The 14,701-nt window shown below is 46.5% G+C and overlaps 1 protein-coding gene across 1 annotated transcript in view; it reads left to right on the plus strand.

The window, feature by feature from the left end:
- The first annotated feature begins 1,529 nt into the window (after positions 1-1,529).
- The window catches only part of LOC120919088 (junction plakoglobin), a 103,550-nt gene continuing 90,378 nt past the window's right edge, over positions 1,530-14,701 (plus strand). The window contains exon 1 of the mRNA XM_040331087.1: positions 1,530-1,641. The gene's annotated coding sequence lies outside the window, so the exon portion shown is untranslated. The remainder of the gene's footprint in view (positions 1,642-14,701) is intronic.

Consider the following 14,701-nt stretch of genomic DNA (forward strand, 5'->3'; position numbering starts at 1 on the left):
GTAACTCTCTATGAATCCGGCTATTTATACTGAAATTTGCACGTAAAACAGTATTTTTTAAACTTTTGGAAATGCTAGTAAAAACGTGGCTGTGCCAGTAAATTTTGGGTGGTTTGTCAGTAAATTTCAGTCTGGTAGGTTGGCAACACTGGTACAACGTCGCACGACCGCGCAATTGTCAGTTAAAGCAAAAAAATGGCCTGGTCATTAAGGGGGCAAATCCTTCCGGTCCTTAAGTGGTTAAAGCCTGGCATGTTAAGCATCTATTCACTCGACGTGACATCATCTTTTATATTTTACTCCAAAAAACGGGTATTATGTTGTGTTTGTGCGCAATAAAATGTATTGTTTCCCTAAAAAAAAAAATGCATCAGAAAAACCATTGCACAAATATCGTGTGACATAAAAAAAAATTGCAACACCCATCATTTAATTCTCCAGGGTCTCTGCAAAAAAAAAATGATATTTTTTGTAGGTTCTACGTAATTTTCTAGCAAATTTTTTTATTTTTACACGTCTGTGAGAAGCTTTTTGTGCGACACACATATTCATTTTAATGGACTGTCCTACAAGCGGCACACTAGTTTATGTAGCTTTTTGCCGCATTGAGCCTTGCGTTTTTTATTTTTGTACCGCACCTTTTGCTGATCATTTTTTTTTTCACGCATCTTATTCCTGTTAACAATGGATGGTACCGGCGTACCGCAACAGCATATTTTAAGCACGTTTTATAAACGCACACAAAAAAAATTGTAATTTTGGAGCCTTAATGTGTCAGGCTAAGGCAGCCAATTGGAACGGATGGGCTTCCAATGCAGGAAACCCCCAATTATTATATCGTTATCGGACGTGTTGCCATATGATACAATATGGTTGCTATTGGAAATGAATGTGAGTACATGTGCCAGGGGTGGTCACGTGGTGCTGTGCAATGTATATAGATCATGGGTGCTCTACCTGTAGCCCTGCAGCTGTTGTGGAACTACAAGTCCCATGATGCTTTGCAAGGCTTACTGTTACAAGCATGACTCCGAAAGGCAGAGGCATGATGGTATTTGTAGTTCCGCAATTGCTGGAGGGCCACAGGTTGAGCACCCATGGAGGTGAGGGGAGGGGGCTGGGAATGGACTTTATATCTGCCAATCACCCCGCACACACCTTGCTGGTACATGAGCCGTGTATGTTTCGGTGTCTGCCCCTCTATGACTCACACACCCTTCACTATTACTCACCTGGCCAGGTGAACCCGATATCGTCATTCCAGGGCGGTGCCATCCCTCTATTGGCTAAACTTTATTTGACTGAGATCGGCACCAGCCAATTATCGTCTTCTGTGTGAACTTGCACCCAATAGCCAGTGAGTTTCGGAAGCACGGCGAGAAAGCAGGTTGAGCGACATCCGCCTTGGCCAATCAACTTGCTCAGGGCGGGGACGACGCGGCGAGAGATTCGGGGATTGATTTCTGTATCGACCAATAAGAGTGGTAGGAGGGGGGCGGCGCTAGGGTAGGGGCGGCTCCTCATTGGTCGGGCGGGGGGTGTCGCTGTCAGCAGGCTCGGGGTTGAGGGTTTAGTTGTCGGAGTGAGTCCGGAGCGCAGTCACAGGATACCGCCGCCTCCTCCAGCGCCTGGCACCGCGGGGTAAGAGGACCTGTCTCGCCTCCTCCTAGGCTGGGGCTCTGTGGGTACCATGTGGAAGGACTGGGCGCGTAGTGGGCTGCACTGCTTGGGGGGGAAGGGAGGAACTGGCATTGTCTCATCGCTCATTGTTTCTTATGTCAGGATTGTGTCTGCAGCTGGTGTGTAAAGGCTCCCCGTACACCACATGACCCTCTCCTTTACAAAGTCACATGGGGACAAACCTAATCTATTCAATTGGTCATCATTGTACAATCAGATCGCACGGTGTATGGTCAGCCTTAGTAGGGTGTTGGTCTTGTAGTGATCCTAGTGGAGAACAATGGTCTTCATGGATCAGATAGGAGGAAATGTTTGTCTCATTTTGTGTTTTGTTTACCATGGCTGGACAATTGGAGGGGCGAGGGATTGTATAGGTAAACCAATGTCTGGAGGTTGGATGGGAGACCTAGAACTTCTGGCCTATGGTGGAGGAGTTTCTAGAGATCCCTATGTGTTCTAGATCACGCTTTCTCACTGGGGTTCCTCCAGAGGTTTCTATATGATGGCACCTGCATGGTTCCAGGGCAATGCCACTTGGAAGAGCCTGCTGTAGGACACCAGTAAGCTCTGAAGCTGGTATTCTCGCCACCAATGTCAAGGACGTCCCGCCCCCTCTTTTCTCACCACCAATGTGGACACCCCCCCCCCCCCACTGTTGGTATTCTTGCCACCAATGTGAAGTATTCCCCCCCCCCCCCCCACTGTTGGTATTCTTGCCACCAATGTGAAGGATTTTCTCTCCCCCCTCCCCCCCACTGTTGGTATTTTAACTACTGATGTGGGGGGCGCGGGGATGTTCTTCCTCCTTGACCACCGACTTTGGTGGTCGGGGAGGAAAACGCACCCCCCTATGTGGCAGTGCGTCCCCCCTTGACCATCAGGGCAAGAGGGGGAACTTCTGCCCACAAGCTGAGTGCTTGTGGGGGGTGGTGTTTTATTTTTTGCCTGGACCTCACCTAGACTTTAATATTGGTTGAGATAACTATTGTATTGGGTATTCTTCCCATTGACTCCCAATGTGAGGGAAGTTCTTCCTGCTAACTGCCAAGTACATGGGGGGGGGGGATTGGTGGTTCTTCTTGCTAACCGCCAAGTACCTGTTGGGGGGGGGGGGGGTGTTCTTCCTGCTAACCGCCAAGTACCTGTTGGGGGGGTGTTCTTCCTGCTAACTGCCAAGTGTGGGGGGGGGGTGTTCTAACTGCCAAGTGTGGTGGGGGGGGGTGTTCTTCCTGCTAACTGCCAAGTGTGGTGGGGGGGGGTGTTCTTCCTGCTAACTGCCAAGTGTGGTGGGGGGGGGGTGTTCTTCCTGCTAACTGCCAAGTGGGGGGGGTGGGGGTGTTCTTCCTGCTAACTGCCAAGTGGGGGGGGTGTTCTTCCTGCTAACTGCCAAGTGGGGGGGGGGTGTTCTTCCTGCCAAGTGGGGGGGGGTGTTCTTCCTGCTAACTGCCAAGTGTGGTGGTGGTGGGGGGGGGGGGGTGTTCTTCCTGCTAACTGCCACCGTATTGGGGACATTCTTCCTATGGACTTTGTGATGGGTCAACTAGACCTGAAGTTTCGTTAAGGTTGAGAGATTCTGCCATTGGTGGTGTAATCTTAAAATCTGATCCTCCGTGTCCAATCTGAAGTTCTCCTGGTTTTATGTGTTGGGATTAAATCTTTCTGGCTGAATTCTATATAATTTTGTCTAATCTGACCTGGAGATTTGTGAGGTTCAGGGTTGCCCTGAATCCCGCCTACTCTCCAATGTTACATTTGCGTCTCCATTTATTTGTGTCTCGGGAACCTCAACTTGAAATCTGGAAACAAAGTTCCATAATTTTATGTTGCAAGTGGATTGGGAGTGGTCATTATTTGTTACATGCCCGGAGTGTAAACTTGTCCAATGTCCGAGTATTGCACATTACCTGTAGCTGGTATGGGGGCATCTGCTGAGATTTCTATAGGACATGAACACTATTGTTTTGTTTACTTTTTTTTTTTTTTTTTTCTTGACAAAAGTGATTTTTTACAAATGTATTTATAATTTTATATATATATATATATATATATATATATATATATATATATATATATATATATATATAATATATATATTTTTTTTTTTATTTTATTTTATGCTGAGATCAGATCTCATACATTGCTTTCATACATAACCCTGTGTGTCATAAGGCAAGCGTCGCCTCTCCTCTTCCTAGCATGATCTCATCGTGGGCTGGCATTGCTTCCTTTGTGATCCTCTCCCCTCCTACCTGTGGTTGGTCTGCTGTGGAACTTCACAAGGGAGATGAATTCCATGTACTATTTTTATGAGCTTCTGTTGGAATAATAGTGTGTGTATGTGTGTAATATAAATATATATATATATATATATATATATATATATATATATATATATATATATATATATATATATATATATATATATATATATATATATATATATATATTTTCCCGATGCCTTGATAATATCTTATTTATAAAACATTTTTTGTATTGTTCTAGATTTTCTATATATATATATATATATCTCCACACACATTATTTTATATTTATTATATATGTGTTTTATATATATTAAAAAATTATATGATATATGTGTTTTTTATATATATATATATATATATATATATATATATATATATATATATATATATATATATATATATATATATAAAAAAAATAACACATATATAATAAATATAAAGTGTGTGTGTGTGTATGTATGTGTGTGTGTATATATATATATATATATATATATATATATATATATATATATATATATATATATATATATATATATTCTATCCATTTTCCCCCAGTATATCTGTTCTTAGAACATCTTTCTTTTTTTTCTACTAGAACACAGAATTGTCAAAAAAACTGAATTATTAATATTTTTGAGCATAACACTCTTACGAACTGTCAAACTAATGTCTGGATGTGCTGTGTCTACATTGGGTATATGCCCCCCCCCCCTGTCATTGGAACAGGAAGAGCGTATCCTCCTTTGTCCTGTGTTTTGGTGAACTTTGTACGCTGCATCTCGGAATAGGTCCTCCTCCCACCGGCCGCCCAATACTAATGTTACTTTAAAGAATATTCCCAAGCTTTTATTTGCTGATTGAGTGGGACAATGGGCGCTTGTGTGGGTGAAATTCTGCCTTTTGTCATTGGTAAGCACATGACTTGGGTCTCTGCCTGGCTCGGGCAGTGTTTTTGTTTCAGCGTGACGGAGAGGTATTTGTAGACACATGGCCGGTCACCGTTGTGAAGGGATCAGGGCAGCTTGGGGTCCAGCCATGGCTAGTGAAAATATTGCTAATGAGCTGGCATAGGGTTTATTAATCCTGAAAGTGGTCGGCATCCATTTCTGGTGAGTGTCATTTATACCCCCGGTGCTCCGCCTTGTACTATGTGCTGAACTAGAGTTGTGGCATTGATTGGCAGCCTTCGTTACTGAGAGAGTGCAATTGGTGCCACCAAGCGATTTACCATGAGCAATGTGTGGGGGTAAGATCTGAAGATGTCATTCAGTCCCATCCTATTGTCTGAAATGAAACTGTTTAAATCGGTGTGGTGCCACACAGATCTGAAAAAGTAGTTGCTGCACTACTTTTTGGCAATTTCAGGTGCAACTTGCATAGACATCTGTGCATGAAGTTGCACTGTTGTGGGCCAAGTTGCACCCGAAGTTGCACTGTTGTGGGCCAAGTTGCACCTCTATGCAGTATACATAAGAGGAACATGACGGTAGCTTTGCAGTTGCCTCTACAAATGGAATTAATGGAGACCGCTTGTTGGGAAGTGTTATCAGTGGAGCTCTCAAGATGGAAGAATCCAATGTGGTTTAACTTGTCAGCAATCACCCAAGACTGAAATATTCGGTTTGGATGGAGTTGATCTTGGATCATTTTTGCCTGGATTGCTTTTGGGTGCTTGTTAATCTTGGTATTAGTTGAAGTTCTGCTAATGTATGGCCATTGATACTGAATGGATCGATTGTACAGTTTCTTTTAGTCCAGCGGCTTTTTGCAACTCTGATGGGTCCATAGAGATGCATATTTTTGTGTTTTTTTTTTTAAAAAAATGGAGTATAAGTCAGTGGTCTCCAAACTGCGTCCCAGAGGCAAAAAACGCACCATTCTCTCTGCTGGGGCCCAACAATGGGGCCTCTCTTCTTGGCGCTGGGGCCCAGCGATGAGGGGGTGGCTCTCTTTTTGGCGCGGGGGCCCAGCGGTGCGGGAGCGACTTTCTTCTTGGCGCTGGGGCCCAGCGATGTGGGGGCGGCTCTCTTCTTGGCGCTGGGGCCCAGCGATGTGGGGGCGGCTCTCTTCTTGGCGCTGGGGCCCAGCGATGTGGGGGTGGCTCTCTTCTTGGCGCTGGGGCCCAGCGATGTGGGGGTGGCTCTCTTCTTGGCGCTGGGGCCCAGCGATGTGGGGGTGGCTCTCTTCTTGGCGCTGGGGCCCAGCGATGTGGGGGTGGCTCTCTTCTTGGCGCTGGGATCCAGCCATGTGGGGGTGGCTCTCTTCTTGGCGCTGGGGCCCAGCCATGTGGGGGTGGCTCTCTTCTTGGCGCTGGGGCCCAGCCATGTGGGGGTGGCTCTCTTCTTGGCGCTGGGGCCCAGCCATGTGGGGGTGGCTCTCTTCTTGGCGCTGGGGCCCAGCCATGTGGGGGTGGCTCTCTTCTTGGCGCTGGGGCCCAGCCATGTGGGGGTGGCTCTCTTCTTGGCGCTGGGGCCCAGCCATGTGGGGGTGGCTCTCTTCTTGGCGCTGGGGCCCAGCCATGTGGGGGTGGCTCTCTTCTTGGCGCTGGGGCCCAGCAAACTTTTCTACTCCCCATTGGCCACAGTCCAGCTACCTTAAAGTCGGTCTAAAAGAGCGTAAACTGGCCCTTTTGTTAGATAGTTTGGAGACCCCCTGATATAAAAGAACCAGGTCTCAGGTGCATGTGTAGAGACCTGAATTTTTATGCGCTAGAAAAGTTCTCGGGTTTCATCAAGGGTACACCATACCCATTGTTTTCTGTGTGCCCTGTTTACGAAACGGAGCCCTCGGGCACAGTGCAGTGTGGGAAAAATGCAAACTTTATAGACTGGATCTATACTGAAGTCTCTACTTTTCCATATGGGCCAATAGAGGTAAAATGCATTTGGACCCATTGAAATGTTTTTTGGTACTTGGGTGTCTCTTGGCGTGCAGTTTCGTCATGTTCTTTTAGGCTAGGTTGGCACTTGTGTGCTATTATTGCATGTTGGGGAGCCTATTGAAATGAATAGAAGAGCAAGAAAACATGTTATGTTCCACACATCAGGAAAGGAAGGAGAAAGCAATGCATATACACAAATACACATCAAGTCGCATTGCAACACACAACACAACATACTACATTGAGCGCGCTCAGGTGGAAACCCAGCTTAACTTGCTAAGCTGCTTCTTGTCCCCGCAACGCCTAAAATGCTACGCCGGCCATTTTGTAATTTGTTTATCTTTCCACTTAAATTCTGCAGTCAGCGTTGGCAAAAACATTCTCTTCCTTTTTTATAACCACAATAGCCATGTAGGGAAAACATCTCTTCTCCCCTCCCCCGAAATGTCATTCTTTGCTTCCTCAGCTGTTTTTCTCTTATTACAACTCTGGGACAGTTTGTGACACAAAGCCTTAGGGTGAGGAATTGGTACTGGAAGGACCTGTCTTGGTATCTACAAAGCACAAGCGGGCAAGAATCTCCAAAGATAAATGCGGGCGTTTGATTAACTACATGGCTGGTATACAGTAATTTGTTTTTCCAATAAAAATTTTTTTCGCTTTTAAGTATGGCGTGTTTTTTTTTTTTTTATTAAAAAGTGGGAATGTGCAGGGCAAAAAAAAAAAAATCGCCACAGGTAAAGGACACCCGATAAAACCCAACTGTGCACCCCATTTTTTTTTCTATACTTTTTTATATGTTGTCTCAGTGTGAGGCGTGTAAAAAGGACCCGATGTCTGCTGCACATTTTAAGAGGAGCAACAAATATTGAATTGATTAAAATTGAGGTCAAAGCATTTGCGCTTTAGTTCCCCCCCCCCCCCCCCTCTGTGGAAATAATTGTTATTTCAGCCACAGAATAAAAAATAAATAAAAAAATATTCAGGCTAACAACCAGAGCTAACGGTGTCTGTAAGAATGAAGTGTATCATAGCTGGTTTATAGCAAATTAAGAAAGTTTGCTTTTGTTAAAGGTGACCTTTCAGTTATTGGTATATGCTGGCGGCTTCCCCCGGGCCTGGAGGAGCCCAGTGGGGGGGGGGGGGGCGGCTTCCCCCGGGCCTGGGGGGGCCCAGTGGGGGGGGGGGCGGCTTCCCCCGGGCCTGGAGGAGCCCAGTGGGGGGGGGGCGGCTTCCCCCGGGCCTGGAGGAGCCCAGTGGGGGCGGCTTCCCCCGGGCCTGGAGGAGCCCAGTGGGGGCGGCTTCCCCCGGGCCTGGAGGAGCCCAGTGGGGGGGGGGGGGCGGCTTCTTCCCCCGGGCCTGGAGGAGCCCAGGGGGGGCGGCTTCTTCCCCCGGGCCTGGAGGAGCCCAGGGGGCGGGATCTGTTAACATTCCTTCATGTGAGGAATCCAAGGGCCTCTTCCTAGGCTTAGAATGCAAAGGTGGAAGCGCTTCACACTGAGGGCATAGCCTTTTGTGATATAGATATATCCTTTCCGCTGTAGGAGGAGAAGCCTTAAAGGGGTTGTAAAGGTTCCAGTTCGTTTTTCAGAGAGTGACCTTGATTTTCGTGTTCTGAGGTCCCTCGGCGGCTGTCTCGGCTCCCCCCCAGCAAGAACTACACACGTTCTGGGAATCGCTCTCCCAAGGGTGTTAGCTTGCGGGGCGCGCTGCCATGATGCAGTCAGCTGCCATAGGCGCCGACTGTATCATTCAGCCTGGCGTGCTTCATCACTGATTTGATTGACCGCAGCGGGAGCCAATGGCTGCGCTGCTATCAATCATCCAATGAATGAGCTGAGAAGCCAGCGCGTTCACGACGTGGAACTTTCGAGGGCTCAGGTAAGTAAACGGGGGGGGGGGGGGGCTTATGGGTGCTAATCGTCAGATGTTTTTTCACCTTAATGCGTAGGATGCATTAAAGCGGCGCTCCGCCGTACAAAAAATATTGAAAGCCAGCAGCTACAAATACTGCAGCTGCTGACTTTTAATATCGGGACACTTACCTGTCCTGGAGTCCAGCGACAACGGCAGCAGAAGACGAGCAATCGCTCGTCACTCGGCTGCCCCCACCGCCATCCTCGGTGAGGGAACCAGGAAGTGAAGCATTGCGGCTTCACTGCCCGGTTCCCTACGGCGCATGCGTGATTCGCGCTGCGCCGTGCTCACTGATCCCCGCTGTGTTCTGAGAGCCGAGTGTTTCCCAGAACACAACAGGGGGGACGGGATCTGATGTTCTACCCGCAGACTGTGTGGCCGAAAGTGGGTGCAAATACCTGTCTTGGACAGGTATCTGCACTCCCCCTTGAAAGGTGTCAAATGTGACACCGGAGGGGGGAGGGTTCCGATGAGCACAAGTTCCACTTTAGGGTGGAGCTCCGCTGGTGAAAAAACATGTACCTTTTTTACAACCCCTTTAAAGGAGTTGTAAAGGTAGGTTAATCTTAATGCATTAAAGTAAACCTTTTGTGTGTAGCAGCACCTGTAATTACTTGCCTGATCCTCATCTCTCCAGCGATGTCCTAAGTCGTCCGGGACACTTCTCCTGATTGGCTGGGACACAGCAGCAGTGCCATTGGCTCTTGCAGTCATCAGTCGGCCAATCAGGGGAGAGAGGGCCATGTTGGCGCTCTGTGTTACAGCCCTGGTTCACACTGGGCTGCGGGAGTGAAGCCGTGCGAGTTCAGCTGAACTCGCACGATTTCACTCCCGCCGGCAGTCACGATTTCGGCCGCGATTTAAGAGACATCTGTGCAGGTTTCTGCACAGATGTCTATGTAAATCGCGGCCCGAAATCGCAAAAAGTAGTACAGGAACTACTTTTTGAAATCGGTGCAGCACCGCAGATGCGGTGTCGCACCGATAAGGACAGTGTCATTGGCGGCAAATGCCGCCGATTTCAGATGTGAAATCGCATCTCAAATCGAAGGAATTTGTACCCAGTGTGAACCTGGGCTAAATGGACACATGGAGCTGTGACTCGGCTCCAGTGCCCCCATAGGAAGCTGTTGACTGTGGGGGCACTCGATAGGAGGGGAGCATTTCCGCCTTATCTGCTACTTTTGTTTTGCATCGGCCTTCTTTGGACTTGTTAAACTACAATGTGTGTTTTATTATTTATTTGTAGTATTTGGCCTTTTAGGTTTTTTGTGTTTTTTTTTTTTTTTTTTTTTTTTTTGTGTGTGGTGTTTACGTTTCCTTGTAAAATAGCTGGAATCTGGCTGCTTGGAGCAACTTTATATGTCCCCCCTGAAGTGTATGTGGCATACCGGTCACCCCCTTTCCAGTGGGTTGGGTTGCTTACAGAGCCCTAGCAGTGCAAGAGTTAACAGTTCCAGCTTGCCATATCTCATGCATGTGAGAAATTTCTGGTGTCCTCCCTAGTTTAGTCATGGGAAGGTTTCTGACTACATAGAGCAATCAGACAAGGGCAGGGCCAGGGGCGAGGTTCAGACGCTACCAGGTTGGAGCAGAGTTGTAGCAAAGGCAACTTGGGTGTTAGCTTGAGGAAGGCTTGGCCCGCCGGATGAGTAGCCTGTAATCGCTGAGTATTTTACCTGGAAGGTACAGACTGTGCAAACACCATGATGAGCGCTTTCTGTTGACACACGTCTCACCTGACGGGGTCAGTCTGCTGCTTGGTGGCTCCCGTGGATGGGTGCCAGGATCTGGTATCCTTATTGGTAGAGCAGATTAGATGTCTGTTGGTTGGCTTTCATTTAAAGCATTTGCAGGATAGGCGTTTTGTTTAAAGTCGCACCATTCTACCGCAGTGTAATGCTGATCATTTTGGCTTTACTGCTTGAATTGATTGTGCATAATACAGATATCAGCAGAGGGAATTTTAAAGTTTACTGCCATTGTAGCCGTCCACGTTCCAGGTTAAGAATAACCCGGTAATTGGGAAGTGCTTCAGATCATGTGATGAGGGCCGTACACCAGTATCTTTAATATTTGAATGGATTTTCCCGAATAAAAACCACATAAGCTGTTAAAAGTTCCATTGTTATGATGTAAATTTCTATCCTGCTCCTTTAAATGTTATCACTGCGTTCGAAATAAACGTCAGTTTGACCCCATTAACCGCTAAAGGACCTGGGCAGTTTTTGCGATTCGGAACTGCGTCGCTTTAACTGACAATTGCGCGATGTGGCTCCCAAACAAAATTGGCGTCTTTTTTTTTTTTTTTTTTTTCTCTCACAAATAGAGCTTTCTTTTGGTGGTATTTGATCACCTCTGCGGTTTTATTGTTTGCGCTATAAACAAAAATAGAGCGACAATTTTGAAAAAAAGCAATATTTTTTGCTATAATAAATATCCCCAAAATATATAAAAAAAAAAAATTAATTTTCCTCAGTTTAGGCCGATAAGTATTATTCTACCTATTTTTGATAAAAAAAAAAATCACAAGCGTTTATTGATTGTTTTGCGCAAAATTTATAGCGTTTACAAAATAGGGGATAGTTTTATTGCATTTTTATTTTATTTTTTATTTTTTTACTACTAAGGGCGGCGATCAGCGATTAATTTTTTTTTTTTTCGTCACTGCGACATTATGGCGGACAATTTTGACACATTTTTGGGACCATTGTAATTTTCACAGCAAAAAATGCATTAAAAATGCATTGTTAAAGCGGTTGTAAACCGCGCAAACTTTTTTTTTTTTTTTTTTTAAACTTGCAAGGCAAAAGGCATAATCGGCTAGTATGCACCGCATACTGGCTGATTATGAAATACTTGCCTCGGAACGAGGTGAAGAACACTTACCTGGTCCACGCCGAGCGAGATGTCATCTTGCTCCGGCGTGTCATCCGGGTATCACCGCTCCAGCGCTGCGATTGGAGCGGCGATTACGTCACTCGTGCGCACGGGAGATTTAAATTCGGCAAGGTCCGGCGGCTGCCGGTCCTTTCGCCGTGGATCCCCCCTGCACATGCGCCGCTGCAATCAGAGGTGCATTGCGAGGGGAATATCTCCTAAACCGTACAGGTTTAAGAGATATTCTTTATACCTACAGGTAAACCTTATTATAGGCTTACCTGTAGGTAAAAGTGAAAAAAGTGGGTTTACAACCACTTTAAAATGACAATTGGGAGTTAACCATAAGGGGGTGCTGAAGGGGTTAAGTGTGACCTTATTTGTGTTTCTAACTGTAGGGGGGTGTGGCTGTAGGTGTGACGTCATTGATTGTGTTTCCCTATAAAAGGGAACACACGATCAATGACGGCGCCACAGTGAACGGGGAAGCTGTGTTTCCATGGTGCTAAGCGCTATGGAAATGCATGGTGCTAATTTAGGGTGGGTGGCATTCAGGGCAGCCCCAGCACTCAGAAGGGGACAGACGTTTACTTTTTTTTAGGACTATTTATCCCCCTGCACAGCCCCCCCCCCCATTACCATGTTGCCACATCTGAGTTGAGCCACGCTGATTTAGACAGGGCACACAAGGCATAGTTGAAACTCCCTACAGAAATAATTGTGGTCTCTGAAAATGGGAGACTCTGTGGGGTAGGGCCACATGGAGGGATAATGAAAATCGTACGACGGACAAGCTGTATTGGAAAACAAAGCGTTTGGGTTTAAAACGCGTGAAGCATGTTTTTTGACTTACTGGCATGTCTCTTCATTGATGACACATTGTATGATCACATATGTTTGGATAGAACAAAACCAGCAGCCCGGATAATGTAAAGCCATATTGCAGCCTTATTGTTTAGCTGTTTACATGGCCTCTAGTATGCACAGGCTCCACGTTTGGCAGATGCCGCTTCCCAAGGCAGTTGCAGTCATAGCGGCTATTTTTGGCACCACCATCCTGCCAGTTGGAATCTTTTTGTTTTGCTTTTCAAACAAATGGAAATTCTTTTCCTGGCAGCTTGTGATGCATCTGAAATCTGATTTCATTGTGTTCAGCGAGATGGACTTCCTACATGTTTAACCCCTTTCTGGGCTGAGCCGGAGGCAGTCTAGCTCGGATCTATTAACTGCAACGCACCAGTGCAGGGTCTGATGAAAATCCGAAGACCGTTCTTTTGGTACCGGTAATCGGTGAATCCGGACTAGCGGAATATTCTGGAGCTTCTTTGTGTTGCTGGCCAGAAAGTGTGTTTTTTATTTTTATTTTATTTTTTTTTCAATTTTTTTTGTTTGGTGTGTGTGTTGTGTTTTTTTCCTTGATTCAAATCAAGCCAGAAATGCGACACCAAGGAAAGGAGTAAGGGTCGCCCACACCAAGGAAAGGAGTGAGAGCCGGTTCACACTGGAGCGACTGAGCTGCCTGACGAGTCGCGTCCCATTCTATGCAATAGAACCGTTCTAATAGAAGAGACCTTAGAAAAAGGTTCTTGTACGACTTCGGGGGCTCGGGGCGATTTGCATTGACTTCTATACAGAAGTCATTTTGCTAATCGCCTCAGAAGTCATCTTCAGGACGACTTGCAGAGTCGCCCCCCAAAGTTGTGCCGCCGCAGTGTGAACCGGCTCTAAGGGTCGCCCACACCAAGGAAAGGGGTAAGGGTCGCCCACACCAAGGAAAGGAGTAAGGGTCGCCCACACCAAGGAAAGGAGTAAGGGTCGCCCACACCAAGGAAAGGAGTAAGGGTCGCCCACACCAAGGAAAGGAGTAAGGGTCGCCCACACCAAGGAAAGGAGTAAGGCTGTATTCACACCTGAGTGTTTTGTAGCCTGAAGCTATAAAACGCTAGAGGGGAATAAAAACCTTATTCTGAATGGAGATGGTTCACATCTCCACTCCAAAACGCCTGGAGCTCAAACAAGTTCTGGACCCTTTTTTGTCGTGCGAATCGGGCTGATTTGGGCGTTTTTGAACGTTTGTATTCCCATAGAAACTAATGGAAATGCTCGATTCTAGCGCGACAACAAGCATTTCTACCGGCGTTTTCTCGATTTAATCTGTTCTGTGAAATTGAACATTCACCCAGGAATAAGATAAAAAAAATCTACAAACATACCAACAAATGATGAAAGAGATGATGATTTTTCCTATTGGCTAAAATAAAAAACGACGAAGTTCAAAAACGTCGGACAATGCTGGATGCAAACGTGTGAATACGCGCGACAAAATGCTGGAATAAACGACCGAAAACGATACGCTCAGGTGTGAATGCGGCCTTGGGGTCGCCCACACCAAGGAAAGGAGTAAGGGTCGCCCAATGATGAAGAGGAGCTTGAATTGCTCTTGCTTGATTAGTTCTTTCCCTGGCATGTGTTGGGATAAGTTTGAAACCTTTTTTTGACCTCCTGATTTAGCAGTTTGGGTACATTTTATGTAACCGCACTAAAGTTTTCTTTTCAAATACGCTATCCCTTTGGATAAGGTGTCTCTTCACGTTCTTCTATTCAAGCTCCGGTGCATTGCCATGAAATGTGATTTGCCATGAAATGTGATGGTCCGCCTCCATCACATCCTATTGGCTCACTCCTGTCACGTGACAGTCTCAGCTAGGCTATCATAGGGAGAGGATCTCCTCTCCCTGTGATAGCTGAACCTGCACGGAGCTGTTAGCGTAGACCTGTATGCACAGTACTAAATTTAGTTTACTCGCGCACCCAGGGAGGTCAACCCCCGTGCAGTTCTTCAAAGGGCTAAGAGAGAGGAGAGGGGGGCAGGCAGATGGGAGGCTGCTCCATGTTACACTGGCTTCTCCTTCCTAACAGTATATGTAATATGTTACACCACAAGCCCAACACTACTGCACTGCCTGCTCCCAGTTACAGGCTGTGCATGATGTATATACTTGGACACACAGCCTGAGGGGCTTTCTCCTGCCTCATATAGCACCAGCTTCGTGCAGGTTCAGCTATCACAGGGAGAGGA

The sequence above is a fragment of the Rana temporaria genome, chromosome 12, assembly GCF_905171775.1.
Source record: "Rana temporaria chromosome 12, aRanTem1.1, whole genome shotgun sequence".
NCBI classification, from domain to species: domain Eukaryota; kingdom Metazoa; phylum Chordata; class Amphibia; order Anura; family Ranidae; genus Rana; species Rana temporaria.